The sequence below is a fragment of the Pongo abelii genome, chromosome 22, assembly GCF_028885655.2.
Source record: "Pongo abelii isolate AG06213 chromosome 22, NHGRI_mPonAbe1-v2.0_pri, whole genome shotgun sequence".
NCBI lineage: Eukaryota > Metazoa > Chordata > Mammalia > Primates > Hominidae > Pongo > Pongo abelii.
In genome coordinates, this window is record NC_072007.2 from 25174338 (window position 1) to 25190553 (window position 16216).

The window sequence follows — 16216 nt, forward strand, 5'->3', positions numbered from 1 at the left end:
ATATAGAAAATCCAAAATAACCATTTATGGGAGACTGAGTACACCGTAGAGCCATAAAACAAGGTACTGTGAAATCACAGAGAGAGAGAGAGAAAGAAATCAACTGATACAAAGGTTTTTTACAAAGATATGTGGACCAAAAGCAAAACACGGTACTATGCTTCCATTTTTTTGGTAACAAAGACAGGGTAATAAGAATATCTATATATTTGCTTATGTTTGCTAAAAGAAACACAGAAAGAATAAGCAATAAAGTAAAGAAAATGGATGGAAATGTGGGGAAGGGAGAATTCAGATATGGATAGAGCTATAGATAGAGAAAAAGAGAGAGAGAGAAAGACTAGATATTTATCAAGGGTAGAACCAGCCTTAGTTTGTCATGGTGTTATTTTTCCACCATAATGTTTTTTGTTTAATTTGCTATTTTCTGACCATGGTTCTCAAATTGCTAATTATCTAGGCTCCTGGTTTCTGGCTTGTCTTCCCAGACACCATAGGACACTTTTCTTTCTATCTGGACTTTAAATATAAGGCCGTAACATTTATTCTTTTCAAGTTGAATTATCCTGCAAAATGACCAAAGCAATTCTCCCTTTTATTTTCAGCTCTTTTTCCTGCAACTTTATAAGTGTTGAGAAACACAGACTTTCTCCTGTTGTGAAGTAAAGAAACCTGAAATAGATCTTTTTCAAACCCAGCGATGTTGTGATGGGGGAGAAGCAGGGAGCACGTATTTTTTTTTATTGGGTAGTGATAAAAAAAAAAACTAATACTAAATTGTTGGCTAGGAGACAACATAACTCATTTCCTTTTTTCCTATGAATATTCCATGAATATTTCCACATACCCATGGCAAAATGCACTTGGAAATGATCAGTAAATCCAGATATTTGTATGTAAGCTCAAATAATTTTGACTAACTGCTTATATTCTGCAGGCACACTAGCTGTGACAAATTGATGGTCTGGTAGGAAGTATTCTGGGGGAACTTTAAGACTGCTGTCAGGCACAAGGCCTGAATACAGGATTCTTGACAAATATCCCTTAGCCAGAAAAGGATGATCAACAGTTTATGTGGTGAGCAGATTCTTAATATTATTAAATTTTTCTCTACCAAGAAACATCTCATGGGGGAAAAATAATGGGCTCTCTGATAGAGTTTGGATGTTTGTCCCCTGAAATCTCATGTTGAAATGTAATCTCCAAAGTTGGAGGTGGGGCCTGGGGGGAGGTGTTTGGATCACGGGGGCTGATGCCTCATGAATGGCTTGGTGCCATCCTCTTGGTGATACATGAGCTCTCATTGACACAGATCTCATTGTTTAAAAGTATGTGGGACCTCTCCCTTCTCTCTCTCTTATTCTTGCTTTTGCAGTATGACACCTGCTCCTGCTTCACCTTCCACTAAGAGTAAAAGCTCCCTGAGACCTCCCAAGAAGCCGGGCAGATGCAGGTACCATGTGTGTACAGCCTGCAGAGCTGTAAGCCAGTTAAACCTTCTTTTTCTTTCTTTCTTTTTGTTAAGAAATTACCCAGTCTCAGGTATTTCTTTATAATAATGCAGGAATGGACTAACACAGTCTCCAAACCCTTTAACAAAGTCCTACGTGGTATGGCTCTGCCTATCTCTCTGACACTATCTTATACCATGCTTTCCCTTGGTCAGTGTGCTCTGGCATGACCATTTTCTCAAATATATCACACTAATTCGTGGTCGGGCACAGTGGCTCTTACCTGTAATCCCAGAACTTTGGGAGGCTGAGGCGGGTGGATCTCTTGAGGCTAGTAGTTCAAGACCATCCTGGCCCACATGGCAAAACCCGACCTCTACTAAAAATACAAAAATTAGCCAGGCATGGTGGTGCATGTCTGTAATCCCAGCTACTTGGGAGGCTGAGGCATGAGAATTGCTTGAACCTGGGAGGTGGAGGTTGCGGTGATCCGAGATGGCAACACTGCACTCCAGCTTGGGTGACAGAGTAAGACTCTATCTCAGAAAACAAAACAAAACAAGACCAAAAAAAATCACCTTAATCCCAACCTCAGGCCTGAGCAATAGGTATCTCCTCTGCCTGAAACGCTCTTCTCACAGAACCTCACATGGCTGGAGACTGCTGATTCAAATGGCAGCTTGAAAGCCTTCACCTTAGAAGCTACCTCATCCCACATCCAGTTACTCTATCACATTTTGTTTTTTCAACTTTCTTATCACTATTTGAAATTATCTTATTTACGCATTTATTTCCTGTTTAAACCCACTTGGGCTGCTACAACAAAAACACCATAAACTGGGTAGCTTATAAAAATCAGAAATTTGTTTCCTACGGTCCTCAATGCTGAGAAGTCCAAGATCAGAGAACTAGCACGGTGGGTGTTGGTGAGGGCCCACTTTCTTCATAGATGGATGTCTTCTCACTGTCACTTCATATGTTAGAAGGGACTACAGTGCTAGCTTTCCCAGGCCTCTTTTACAGGACACAAATTCCATTCATAAGGGCACTTCCCTGTCAAGTCCTCATCTCCTAATGCCATCATCTTGGGAATTAGAATTTCAACACTGAATTTTGGAAGGACACAAACATTCAGACCATAGGATCTTCTTATCCATTTTTGACTGGTCCTATTAGATGTAAGCTCCACGGGCATAAGAATCTGACTCATCTTCTTTGCTGTTGGCTAATATGTTGACCTCTAGAGTAACACAAAGAAGTCTCAGCTCATACTATACAGTAAGCTCCTGTTGAATGTATGACTGAATGTATCACAAAATACCAGTCTTTATAAAGGTCTGCAGTAGACAGAATAATATATCCCCTCAGGATGTTCACGCCTTAATCCATAGAACCTCTGAATATGTCATTTTACATGGCAAAAGGTACTTTGTAGATATAATTATATTTTGAGAAATATTATCCTGGATTATCCAAGTACATCCACTCTAATCACAAGGGTTCTTATTAGAGAAAGGCATGAGAGTCAGAGTTGGAGAGAGACTGGAAAATGCTGTGCTGTTGGCTCCAATGGTGGAAGAAGTGGTCATGAGCCAAGGAACGCAAGGAGCTGGTAAAGGCAACTGGACAAGATGAATTCTCCCCTAAAGCCTCCAGCGGAATGCAGCCTTGCTAATACCTTGATTTTAGCCAAGACCTGTGTCACACTTTTGACCTCCAAATCTTCAATGTAAAAATGCATGCTATTTTGAGCCACTAAATTTATGACAATTTAGTATAGCAGCAAGAGGAAACTGATACAAGTGCTATATTGGCTCTTCCCAGTGTATTAGCACCACGTCTACATTAGTGTATGTGCTAGGGTTCCCCAGAGAAACAGAATCGTGAGGGCATCTCTCTCTCTCTCTCTCTCTTTCTCTCTCTCTCTCTCTGTGTGTGTGTGTGTGTGTGTGTGTGTGTGTGTGTGTGTGTGTATTACTTCTTTATATGTAGAGAGGGACAAAAACAGAGAGGGACAAAGAGAGAGAGAGAAAAGGAGAGAGGGAGAAAGAAAGAGAGAGTGGGAGACACACCCAGAGAGAGAGAGAGAGAAAAAAGAAAGACTGAAAGAGAGATATTTATTACTTATTTTGCGGAATTGGCTCACATGATTTTAGAGTCTGGCAAGTCCAAAAAATCTGCAAAGGTAGATTAGCAGGCTGGAGACCTACAGAAGAACTGATGTTACATTTCATGTTCAAATATAGTCTGGGGGGAGGAATTCCCTCTTCCTAGAGGGACCTCACTCAGTCTTTTTCTCTTAAGGCCTTCAATTAATAGGATGAGGCCCACCCACATTACAGATGATTCTTTGCTTTACACACAGTCTACTGACTCAAATGCTAATGTGGTCTAAAAATAACACCTTCAAACAACATCCGGAAGAATATTTGACCAAATTTCTGGGTATCATGGTCAGGCCATGTTGACATATCAAATTAACCATCAGAGCATGTCAGAGAGGTGTTACACAGCTACTATCATCTCAGACATTGTGTTGTTTACTGCTCTCATGTATGTTTTTTTTCTTCAAATTCTCAGGAACAAAAAGTATTCACAAGAACAAAGCCATAAATACAAGTTATTTAGGCAATATTTTTCCTGCACTGTACTCTCTGCTGAGCTGGTTAGAGCTAGACTAAACTATACATTTTCTATCTCAGGGAATCTGGATAGGTTTCTTCTCAACTGTGGAATGTGAGGAAACATGAGCAATCGCCACCATTCTGTCCACACATTAACTAGATTGATATGGTGGGTTTTGCTTGTTTGTTTGTTTCATGCTATCTAGAATAGGTTTACTTTTCTGGTAGCAAAATTATCTTGATTTGATTCAGAGAAACAAAACTTACAAGGCTTTACGCTGGTATGAGTTTGAAGATACTGGTCACCACCATAGGGAGTCTGAGAATGAAATAGACATAGAGGAAGCAGATCAATAGACCGTGCATTGTGCACAGCTGAAATCAAGTTCTACCTGAAGCCAATGCTATCCCTGGACTTCTCGGTTATCTACATCAAAAAATTCCCCTTTTGCTTAAGTCAGATTGATTTGAGCTTTTTATCTTTTTCAAGTAAAAGAGCACTAAATGTATTAAAATTAACTTCTGGAATGTTGTATTACAAACTCTTGAACCTAGAATGTGAAATTTCTGAGAAAAGGAGATAAGTCACCAAGGGTTTCTGGTCAACATCTAAAATAATTATCATGGCTCCTGACATACACCAAAATGAAGTGGGCTTCAAAAAAGGTGCAGCTCCCTGAAAGGAAATCATCCTCAGTACCCAGCTCTTAAGTAGGACAATACTCAAGGGGGATCCTTCCACAGACCAGAACCAGGAGCTATGGGGAAAAAAATGGAAACGGGCAATGATTTAAGAGGACAGAGCCAAGGTCAACCACATTGACTGACCAAAGGACTTTGTCTGGCCAGAGCAGTGAGTCATTGCTTTTCCTGCCCATGGGATAGGTGTGTACTATGAAGTAGGATTCATTGTGCATTGTTTTCCATTCCCCCTCATCCTTTCTATATGTGTTTTGGTTATAGGTACTGGGTCCTTCCTCCCCATTGCACACTGGATATGTAGGGATGGTTAAACTTACTAGCCATGGATCAGTGAACCATGGGGACCTGTATCCTAATCTCACTGGGTGCACATCCCTCAGAGAGTTTAGACTTGAAGCTGGATACATTAATTAAATGAGACCTTGAACTGTCTCCCTTTGAGGTTTCACATTTTGGACAAAACAAAGGTAATACATGGAGGTTTCATCTGTTGTCCTTGACACTCATTATCTATTCTCTGTGTTTGGAACACAGTGTGCTGACTTCCCCACATTCAGCTTATGTGCTTAGCATGAGGCTAACTCTCTCTCAATCTACGAGGGTTTGGTGTGCGACCAAGGTTAAGTCAACCTGCTTGTCTCACTGCCTGGTCATCGTGTTTGGGTTCATGTCAGGGATATAAGCCAAGTCTGTGCAATCAGAACAATGAGGCACAATTCTGGGACTATTGAATGGGGAAGCAAACCCTCTCTTTTGGCTGCTGGGGGCCTAAATCTGGCTCACCTATAAATGGAGCCAACTCAGAAGCAGAACCAAGAAATGAATCTGTTGACATCATTTGAACAAGGAATCAAGCTCTTATCTAAACAACTTGCTCTCTCTCTTCAAACAAATATAACTCTAGATATATGTCATACATTACTTAAGTCTTTTTGATGTAAGTTGTCAGTCACCTCCAAAGATAAAAGTATTCCAACAAATATAAATCTCTTATCCTATGGGAGTAAATTTTGTCGGGATAAGTAAGAGAATGAAGTATTGTTGAACAAAACAAACTCTCTAACATGCTTTTCTAACTGCTGTTATTCTTTGGAGTAGGAAATCTTAGTGGCTGCATCTGTCAAGATTTTTCACTGGTGAGGGCTTCACCTGTTCCAGCTCCTGATAAGATTGACTCCCAGCCACTCTTCTTCATCACTTTCACTAGACAACAGTTTATGATAGGCCTTCCACAAGTAGGTGCTACCATACTAAAGGCTGTTTGCAGGAAATAATCTCTTTGGATTTGTTTTTTAACCTGTAAGTTGTTCACTAAGAATGTTAAGAAAGGAAGTTTTAATTATTCTTAGAATTTTATAGCTGGAGGATTATTTAGCACTTATCTAATAATCCAATTAATGATTTACAGATGAGGTTCATTGAAAAAACATAAAAGGGGTATATCAATGAAGATGATGTTCAACTATAAATAATAAAGGCCCGGCATGGAGTAAGCTAAACAAGAGAAAAGTAGACTTTTTATCATCTGGATGAGATATGAAGACCTACAGTTTTGGTGGAGACTGCTATTTGATTATGGGTAAGCATTCTACCCTACTGTCTTAAAAAAGTTCTTGGACATAGGAACTGATTGTCCAGTTGTACTACACTGCTTAGCTTCCCCAGCATTCAAGTGTGATCAAGAAGACTATGACATTACCAAAATGATTTGAGCAGAAGTGATGGGTGCTTTCAGTCATTGATTGTGTGTTTTGATGTTCTCCTTGCTTCCTATTGGCTTCAAATGATAAAGGCTAAAGCAATCTAGAAGCCACGCATTGCGGATGGCAGTGTGCTCAGCCAGTCTGATTCTCTGGCTGATTTTGAGAAGCACAGTCTGCCTTTCCTAACTTGTTTGAACCATCATGTCAAGGGACTTTTTTTTTTTTTCCACAGAAGCATGACCTTTACTATAATTAATAGTGTAATATTAATTACCTTCAATTGTAAAACCTTTTACAAAACTTTTACAAAGCTTTTAGAATTGTGAAACCTTCAATTCTGTTTCTCTACTTTTCTTAGTTTCCATCAAAGACATTTCATGGTCCAAAATGCCTACAGAAGTGCCTGCCGTTATACGTACATCTTGAGTAGCAGGAAGACGAAGGGACAAATACAAAAGAAATGATGCTTCTTAAAGAGACTTCCCAAAAGTACCTTGCTACACTTCAGTTTACATATTATTGGCAAGAGCATAGTCACTTGGCCTTATTTAGCTCCAAGGGAAATATATCTTTAACTGGGTGGCAAGATGCCCAGCTATAAAATTCAGAGTTGTTTTACTAAGAGAGAGGGTGTCTATGGGGAATAAAGTGGCATTTTCTTTTGTAAAGAGGAAATCAGTCTTTAATTTCTTATCAAAAGGAAAAATTTTTAAAAAGCAGGAATGAAGTTCATTATAGACATGTCAGAAATGGAACTTTTTTTCAATCTGCACCACCACTGAGCCAAGATAAAGTTTTTAGAATCTTCATTAAAATTTATACTTCTAGGAGTCATAAGCACCAGGTTCATTTCTAACATGTGCAATATTATCAAGTGGACCTGAATAGGCTGTAAAGTGGTTAGGAAGTCACTCAGGCCAAATGAAAGCTTTGAGCTTCTCCACATGGACAATGAAAATGAGAGGTATTTACAAAGAGATTTTTGGGTTTTGTTTGACCTTAGTGAAGCGGAGTATGCAACCAAGACCATCACACAGAGCCATCTACCCTGCTTACAGTATTTTGTCTTGTTCTATGAGGCTATATCCATGTCAAAATTTTGGCTTAGTTTATGTCCAGTTTTCTTATCCTCTTTCTTCTTCCTTAAGACCTTCTCTGGGGACTTTTCTTGACCAAATCAGGAAGGCCTAGCAAGGTCTTTTGCAAAACTAAGGCAATATTCAAGGTCTTCATATTGTCATCTTTCCTTAAACATGATCACAAATTCTTAAGTGTGGCTTGTACACTCATCAGTTTTTTGTAGGTAAGGGAATATTTTTATTTATTCTACTGATAACATGACTTCTTATCTCTCATCACAAAAGGCAGAAGCATTGTAATTTTTTCATTTTAAATAGAACATTTAAATTTAAATAAAAAGTTTAAATAGAAAATTTCCTTTATATGAGAATCATTTTCTTTATCTGTACAATGACTAATAAAAATATTTTCTGTAACAATTTCTTAACAGTCTCGAATGCAGCCTTTACTTTTATTTTGTCAATAATAACAACAGTTTTTCAGTGTAGAGCTCCTGCAGGTGTTCCTCCAGCATTTTGCATTTTTCATCTCATTTAATCTTCACAAGAACCTCACAAAGCATATATTATTTAATCTAATCTATTTTATGGATAAGAAAACTGAGAATCAGAAAAAATGGATACTGAGATAAATCCTGTGTTACTGAAGTCTGATGTGCTCCTACAGACTTCTGTGTTCTTTGAGGCAGTAAGATGGCTTACACTGCTCTGTCCTGCCAAGTCCCTCTGGAATCTCTCTGGCATAAGCTGTCCCTCTCAGTCCACGGCAACTCAGAGTGCAAAGCCATTGTTAATACCTAGTCTTTAATTTTATGTTACTGCAGATTTTAAACTCAGTTCCACTCCACTCCAGCCCACACATTACAGTCATCCTTTTTCCAACAAAGGAGTAAGTAAAGAGCATTCTTACCTGGTTGCACCACCTCCCACCCCATGAGGTGCAAACCTCCTAGGCACAGCAGAGACAAACTATTCAGCTAAGTAAAGGGTAGCAGGCAATCACACTATTGTGTTTCCCAGGGCTACTTTCCATCCCATGCTGATGCCATATTCTAGAGCTGTCCTGGTAGGAGTATAAATTTTACTACCCCTTGGAGCTGCCATGAGAGCTTGTTAAACAAGACAGGAATTAACATTTTTATTCACTATGTACCCTCTTTGGAAATGCTTTACGGCTGGCTTAGGCATTTTCCCTAGCAACCCATTCTCTATTTTAGGGAAATGGAAATAAAATGCTTGACATTTACTTCATAGAGCAATTCAGAATAATATTAAGGAAAATTTGGAGCCATTTCTCAAACTAGTTGGAAGGAGCATGGAATGGACATAGTTCTCCATTGAGGGATCCAAATGCATGCTTTATCCTGACATTGGTAGAAGACTAACATGTGGCCACATTCTGTATTCCTCTAAGCAGAGATATCAAAAGGAGATAATCTGGAGAAGAAGAGAAAAAACTAACATATAGCAAGAACACACATATTTTCTACTGATGATAAACCTAATTTTTCTTAGGCCTTCGTCAACATTGGCCTGGTTTGGCTACCTTTTCTGGTGGTCTGAGAAACCCTTGACGTTCAAATGACAACACTTTTCCTGGATAGAAAAGGGAGAAAGAAGCTCGGGATATTTTGAGTCAACTTAATTTATAAATTTGCAATAATACTAAGATTTTCTATTTTATTCAAGTGCAAAAATATTTCGAATTTTTTTTAAATTAAAGACTTAGAAAAATGAATGAGAGTTATCTAGACAGTATTGAGTAGATCACATATCAGGCTACTTTATGGCATTTAATAACCATTAGATGGAAATAAACAACTTAACATCCCTACTTAGACACTTCATAGGCATTGCAAACATAATATGTCCAAAATCCGACTCATGACCTGCCCTACCATGTCTGCTATCCCCATTTCTGCCTCATTCCCTGCCATTGGTCTGGTTGTAGACCCAGAAAATTGGAAATCTCCCTTGATATCCTACTCTTTCCCATTCCTGGTATTTAAGCCATCATCAAGTTCTTTAATTTGAACTTCGAAACTCTTCCGGAATTTATATACTTTCATCATTTCCATAGGTCAACCATAGGCGAAGGTGGTCACCTAGACTTCTACAGCATTCTGACTTTCTCTCGCCATATTTTGAATCGATTATCCACACCACTGTCAAAATAACCTTTGAAAAATACAATTCTGGTTGTATATTTTCTTTGCTTAAAATCCATCAAAGATTCTCACTACTGTTGGGACAAATGTGAAAGTCCTGTCCTAGTCTTATGGCCCAGAAAGTCATGAAGACCCCACTTATCCCCAAAGCCTTCTCTTAAGCCAGTTTCCTGTTGGTTTCTTAGAGTGTTGTTTTTGTGTCTCTCTTTGTATGTGTGTTTGAGTGTACACTAGTGTGTTTCTGTACTTTATAGACTTGCCATAGTAGGGATACAGAATTATTATTTTTCTTTTTACTCTAGATCTGTGTTTTGCCCCACTGGTTTGTGCCTCAATTCCAGAGAAGCCTTAACGTCACTGAGAGTTAACAATCGCTTGACACCAATCTGATTAACAATCACTCCCTGGCGCCCCGCCATGATCCTGCAGGTCAATGATCCAGCAGCACCACAGTCCAGCCAAGTGGCACACAAGTCATTTTAGCTTCCTCTGTCCAGGGTACACCCTCCTAAGAAGCAACATTTTTGCCTAGAGTATTGGCTTCAGGAAAGTCTTATTAGTCATCGCAGTTGCAATTCCTGGGCTGGTTCTTGTTCCTGGGTGCTGAGGGCTGTTTCTCGAGTGTAATGGCCCTCAACCTGTTAAGGAATTCCCCTCCCCCCTTTTTAATATCCTGTCATAAGATTAATAGTTCAAACGTGATGCCACATGCAAATAGCCTGATAAGATCTTACTTAATGAAAAGCAAGCAGAGACTTTCTTCTGTGAACATATGTCTTTTGAGAAATTCAAAGCAAATTGGAGTTAACATGTAAAATATCTCGGGAAAAGAAAAAGTTCTAAATGAGAACATTTATCATCATCATAGATTCATGTGGGCTGTCAAGACACAATAAAGATTTTAACTCATTTTTTCTCAGGCAGCCTTTTCCACGAGGACTTTCATTAACAATACTCCCTGCTTGACCTGTTTCTGCTCAGCCACGTCTCCCACTGTGGCGGACAGGGTGTGAAATATATCTTTTCAAATGGATGTCATTGATTTTAATATACCTTTAATAATATTGCTGCTCAGTGTTTTAATTACTCATACTTATTGGTACTTCCGCCCTCAGGTGATTTTATCTAATAAATCTGATAAGTACAGTAGACTCTGATACTTGGATATTAGATGAATAGCTCATGCTGTGGGGAGACCATTTCCTCCGTGGTGGACTCGGACATGGGTCAAAGGTGTGCCCTAAAGAGCCCAGAGAAGGGGAAAGCTTTTACATGCTCGGCAATAGCCGGACATTCTTCTCTGCTCCAGGCAGCCACACCAGGAGAAACCTTGACAGTGCTGTTCGAGTGAGTGCTTCATTTTGCAATCTCTGCCCAGTCTACCCTAATCACAATGTAACACTCCTTCTTTGTGCTTTGCTGGCATTTAGTGCTTATCATTAGTATTCGGCTTTTCATATTTTATTCCAGTTAATCAAATGTGTATGCATTTTTGTCTACTGTTTTGGGTTGAAGTGAGTTCCCCTAAAGTTCATATTTTGGGATTAACCCCCAGTACCTCAGAATATGACCTTATTTGGAAATAGGGATGTTGCAGATGTAATTAGTTAAGATGAGGTAATACCGGTGTAGGGTGGGCCCTGAATGGGGAAATTTGGACACAGACGCTCATACAGAGAAGACATTGTGAAGACTCAGGGTGCAGGGAGAACACTGTCTGCAAGCCAGAGAGTGCCTGAGGCTACAGGCACTGAGGCTACAGCCTGAGAGTACCAGAGCTACAAGAGGCCTGGAACAGATTCTCCCTCACAGCTTTTAGAAGAAACCAACCCAACCAACACCTTGATTTTGGTTTCAGACTTTAAACCATCAAAACTATGAGACAATACATTTATGTTGTTCTAAGTCATGCATTTTGTTATTGCAGCCCTAGGAAAAAATAAACCCACTAAACTGTAGCTTCCTTATAGGCAAACATCTCATTTTACTCACCTTTGTGTACCTGAAATAGGGTCAACATAAGGTGGTTGCTTATTCAATAAATGTTTATGGAACTTTATTATATGAGTGGTAAAGGATGAAGATGCAAAAAGTTAATTTGTTGGAGAGTAAGGAAGATGGTAAGATGATGTACTCTTCCATTGCTTGGAAAGATGGGTTAGGAGGAGATGATGACCCAAGGAGTATATATTTTAGCAGGGATGGGCCAAGAAAGGTGGTCCAGATCTAAAGCCATAAGTAGCAAGCATTTATCTGAATATACCCCTATGGGGTGCTGGGAAACATGAGGAAGGCTGGCAAATAGACTCAAAGGAATCATGCAAGACTGAGGGTTAGGACCCAGTCTGCATTTACTTAGCCCAGGTTACAGTGGGACAATAAACTCAAAAACACAGCGGAATGCCTTGAGGGAATACTGAGTTCTTGCAAAAACTGGAATGCAAATTACAGGCGGGACTATGGGACACAGAAAAAATTACTATCAAGCAACTGGAATTCCTCTGAAAGTCTCACATATTTGAGACAAACAGGGAATACCTAGGAATTGTACCTGAAATTAACAGCCCTGGTGCTAAAGCCTTGGGGGACTGTTGAAGGATAGATCTGTCTCGAGATGGTCTTTAAAGAGTACTAGTTTTTATGTAGGATTATAGTACACTTGGTTACAGTCTGGGATAAAGTAACCTGACACAGTACATCTATTTTTGGTATCAGTTCACATCTAATTGAAGTGAATAACTACAACTGTAAACCAGTAACTGGCTCAAGCAGAAACTGCAAAGTGGTTGCTGTTACTCTGCAAGCAGCTCATGAGGTTCTCTTCTAGGCCTGTACATTTGGCCCACATTCCATTTTTTACGTTTGAATTAGTTGCCAAAAATCACCATTTGGAGGAACATTGTTCAAGGTGTGGCTTCATTCCTCCATCACTCTGTCTTGGCCCATGCTGCCTGTTATGTTCCTGATCCTGAATTTAAAGGATGGCAGGGAGCAAAAAAACAAAACCCCTCTAGTTTTCAAAAATTCTTTTAAAAGTAGGATATAGAATGATGTTGGCCTAAATTGTTTTAATTTACATATATCTAAATGCAAATTCTAGGATTGGATTCTAGAGAAAAATCATAGCTGTCCTACTTGTAACAAACATTTGCAGTGTAAAAATGTCTAGATGAAAATAAAGCATAACTAAGCCAGATGGATGGGGAAGTGATATAACTAATAAGAGTTTAAATAAAGTAATTGGTTTTATGATTTTGTAAGTAGAAAGTGAGAATCATAGAAAACTTAAAAATATATAAAATTATAAAGAAAAAAAAAATCACCCACGATTCTACTACCTGAAGACAATTGTTTGGATTTTCTTGTGTCTTTTCTCTATGTGGAATGTCACATTCCTTCTGTTTTTAAATCAAATTAAATTGTAATCCTCAGCAGCTGAGTTGGAGGAAAATACCAGTAATTATTAATTCCTATCTTGGATGGAGATTGGGTAGGCAGGGTGTCTTTCAAAAGAGTCCTGTGTGGTTTTCTGCAGTTGAATTCTGAAAAAGAGTGTGCTTCTCCATTCCACACTGGCCACCACAGTTCTCCAACTTTTTTAAGCCAGGTGTAGGAACCTTTGATACGGGCTCTCAGTCCATGAGTTTTAATATTCTACCATTTTTCCCCCAAACCTATGAGAGGGCACCACACACTTGCACTATTCCTCCAAAAGTTCTATTACTAGTAGGCTGGCTGTCACCATGTAGAAGGAAACTGAGGGGGGAAAAAAATGTCTCAACCACTTCCCAGTGATGGGAGAAGCTCCTAATCTCTCCATTGCTAATTCTCCTGTTTCCGCTTTTTCACTCTAGAAACACTTGCCTCTCAGCCATCCCTCCATATCCCCACTTAGCGCAATCTTTTCTAGAAAGCTGGGGTGGTGGTGAGCATGGCATCTGTGGAGTGTCAGGAAACTTCTGCTTTGGACGTTCCCATTATTACTATGCCTATAATAATTTTATTAATATAATTTTATTATAAGCATAATACAATTTTAAAAATAATTAAACCTAAAAAAAGAGATAAAAGAGAGTCCTGGGTTGGGTGGACAGTCACACTGTTACAAGTAGAACAAAGAGATACGAACGTCTCCAATGAGATATGGAAACACAGAGAATGGGTGACTTTCTTGAAATAACAACAACAAAAAAACCTCTATATCAGGAGGAACCAAAACCAATTAATTTCTCACAAATTTTTTCTGCTATATATAGTTGATATAATTAGAATCATACCGTATATACAATTCTCTAATTTTTGTTACATTATAACTAAGCATTTTTCAATGTCGTTAAAAACTCTAAGCAAACGTGATTAAGAGCTGCAGAGTACTCAAGCATGAGTATGCATCTATGCACATAACATCAGAATAGGCATCATAATATGGCAGTCAGGAGAAGCAGCTATGGAACCAGACTGTAGAGATTCCAATCCCAGCTCTGCACTTGTAACTAGCATAATCTTGATATGGTAATTAACCTCACTGCGCCTCAGTATCTTCATCTGTAAAATGGGCATAATAACCTGCATTCAGGTTCCCATGAACACTAAATAAGCCAATCTATGTAAAGTCCTGAGAAGAAGGTCTTACAGAGTGGACAAAAGGCTGACAATTATTTTAGTATATTGCTGTGCTGTGTGGTTAAGACTAGGTACTCTAGACAGCCACCCCTCTGTTTGAATCTGGGCTCTGCGTTCTATCATCTGTGCGACCTTTGGGAAATTACTCAGCTTCTCTGAGTTTCAGTTTTCTCACTGATATGGTAGTACATTTTTGGGGGTTGTTGTGCAGATTAAATACAATACCAAAAATGAACCCCTCAGCAAAATTCCTGGCAAAAGTCTTTAATATATTATGACTTAATCTTTCCATATCCCCTGTGCCTAACCCATAGCCTTCTAAATAGTAAGTGCTCAAAAAAGATTAGTTGTATAGAGGTTTAATGATTAAAAAGCTGAGTTGTAATGTACTAATGTGTTTATTAAAAGACCTTGAGGAACACACAAGGATTTAGTAACAGAAAATATCCATGTGGAAGGAGATTGGGGAGAAGTAAGGGGAAGTCACTTTTTCTCTATTCAAAGTTTAAAATGAAAAGAAATTTCACATTTTATTTTTACTACTTATGATAAAATATTAAAAATAATTAAACCTAAAAAAAAAGAGGCAAGAGCAGGGTCCTGCAGATTCCTGAGTTGGGTGGACAGTCACACTGCTACAAGTAGAACAAAGGAAAAAGCAGAGTGGAACATGTATTCCAGATCTTTCCAACAGGCTTCAGATCTCACTTTCTTTTGACCTTCCCTTTGAGCTCAAATCAACAATCTACCAAGACAGATGATATGGCTTGGCTGCGTCCCCATCCAAATCTCATCTTGAATTGTAGTTCCCATAATCGCCAAATGTTGTGGGAGGGACCAGGTGGAGATAATTGAATCATGGGGGTGGTTTCTCCCATCCTGTTCTCGTGATAGTGAGTAAGTTCTCATGAGAGCTGATGATTTTCTAAGGCCTTCCCCCTTTGCTGGGCACTCATTCTTCTCCTTCCTGCCATCATGTGAAGAAGGACGTGTTTGCTTCCCCTTCCACCATGATTGTAAGTTTACTGAGGCCTCCCCAGCCATGCCAAACTGTGAGTTAATTAAACCTCTTTCCTTCATAAATTACCCACTATTGTGTATGTCTTTACTAGCAGTGTGAGAACAGACTAATACAACAGAATTGTGTTGTTTTCCCTGAATGAGTAGTTTTCACATATACATATATATATATAAAACCATTGTAATATGTCCTATTGTAATATATTATATTAAAATCTTCTCTGTGTTTCAGTGAAGTGGTAAAAAAGGCATTTTGTGTTTGTATGGGAAAGAATTCAGCACAGTTGGCAAGATCATGAATTTCCCGGGACTTCACATTTCCCTGTGTGCAGATAGATGTTGCTAACAACCCCACTCACACATGGACCTGGTGAAGAGGTGATTGGTGAGCTTTTCAGTAGACTCTCTTAGGTGGGTTAGGTCACTTCACCCAGCATTTTGGCAGCAGCTATTCACAGATGAGGGCACTGTGCTCAGAGTAAGGCATGATGTACAAAGAAGGGGTTGACCGTTCATTCCACTTGTCAGATCACAGATGGAAAGCTCTGGCCATTGGGTCTGCTCACCTTTCTCCTGCCAGATCCCAGTTCAGATTAGCAGAGCAGTCAGCCTGTCTCTTGTGCATTGCAGCTTACTTCCTTCTGTGAAGGAACCTGCCATTTGGCTGCAGATATATTCAAATTTGCAGGTCTCAGAGAAAGGAGAAAGCTCCGGGTGCCAAGCTGATAGAAAGATCTGTGTTCTTTGGTGGTGTCTTGTGAGCCTGAGATTTCAGAGAAAATGGTGTAAACTAGCTCAGATGCCACAGTATCAAATCAGAAAGAAAGGAAAAGACTTGGGCCTAAA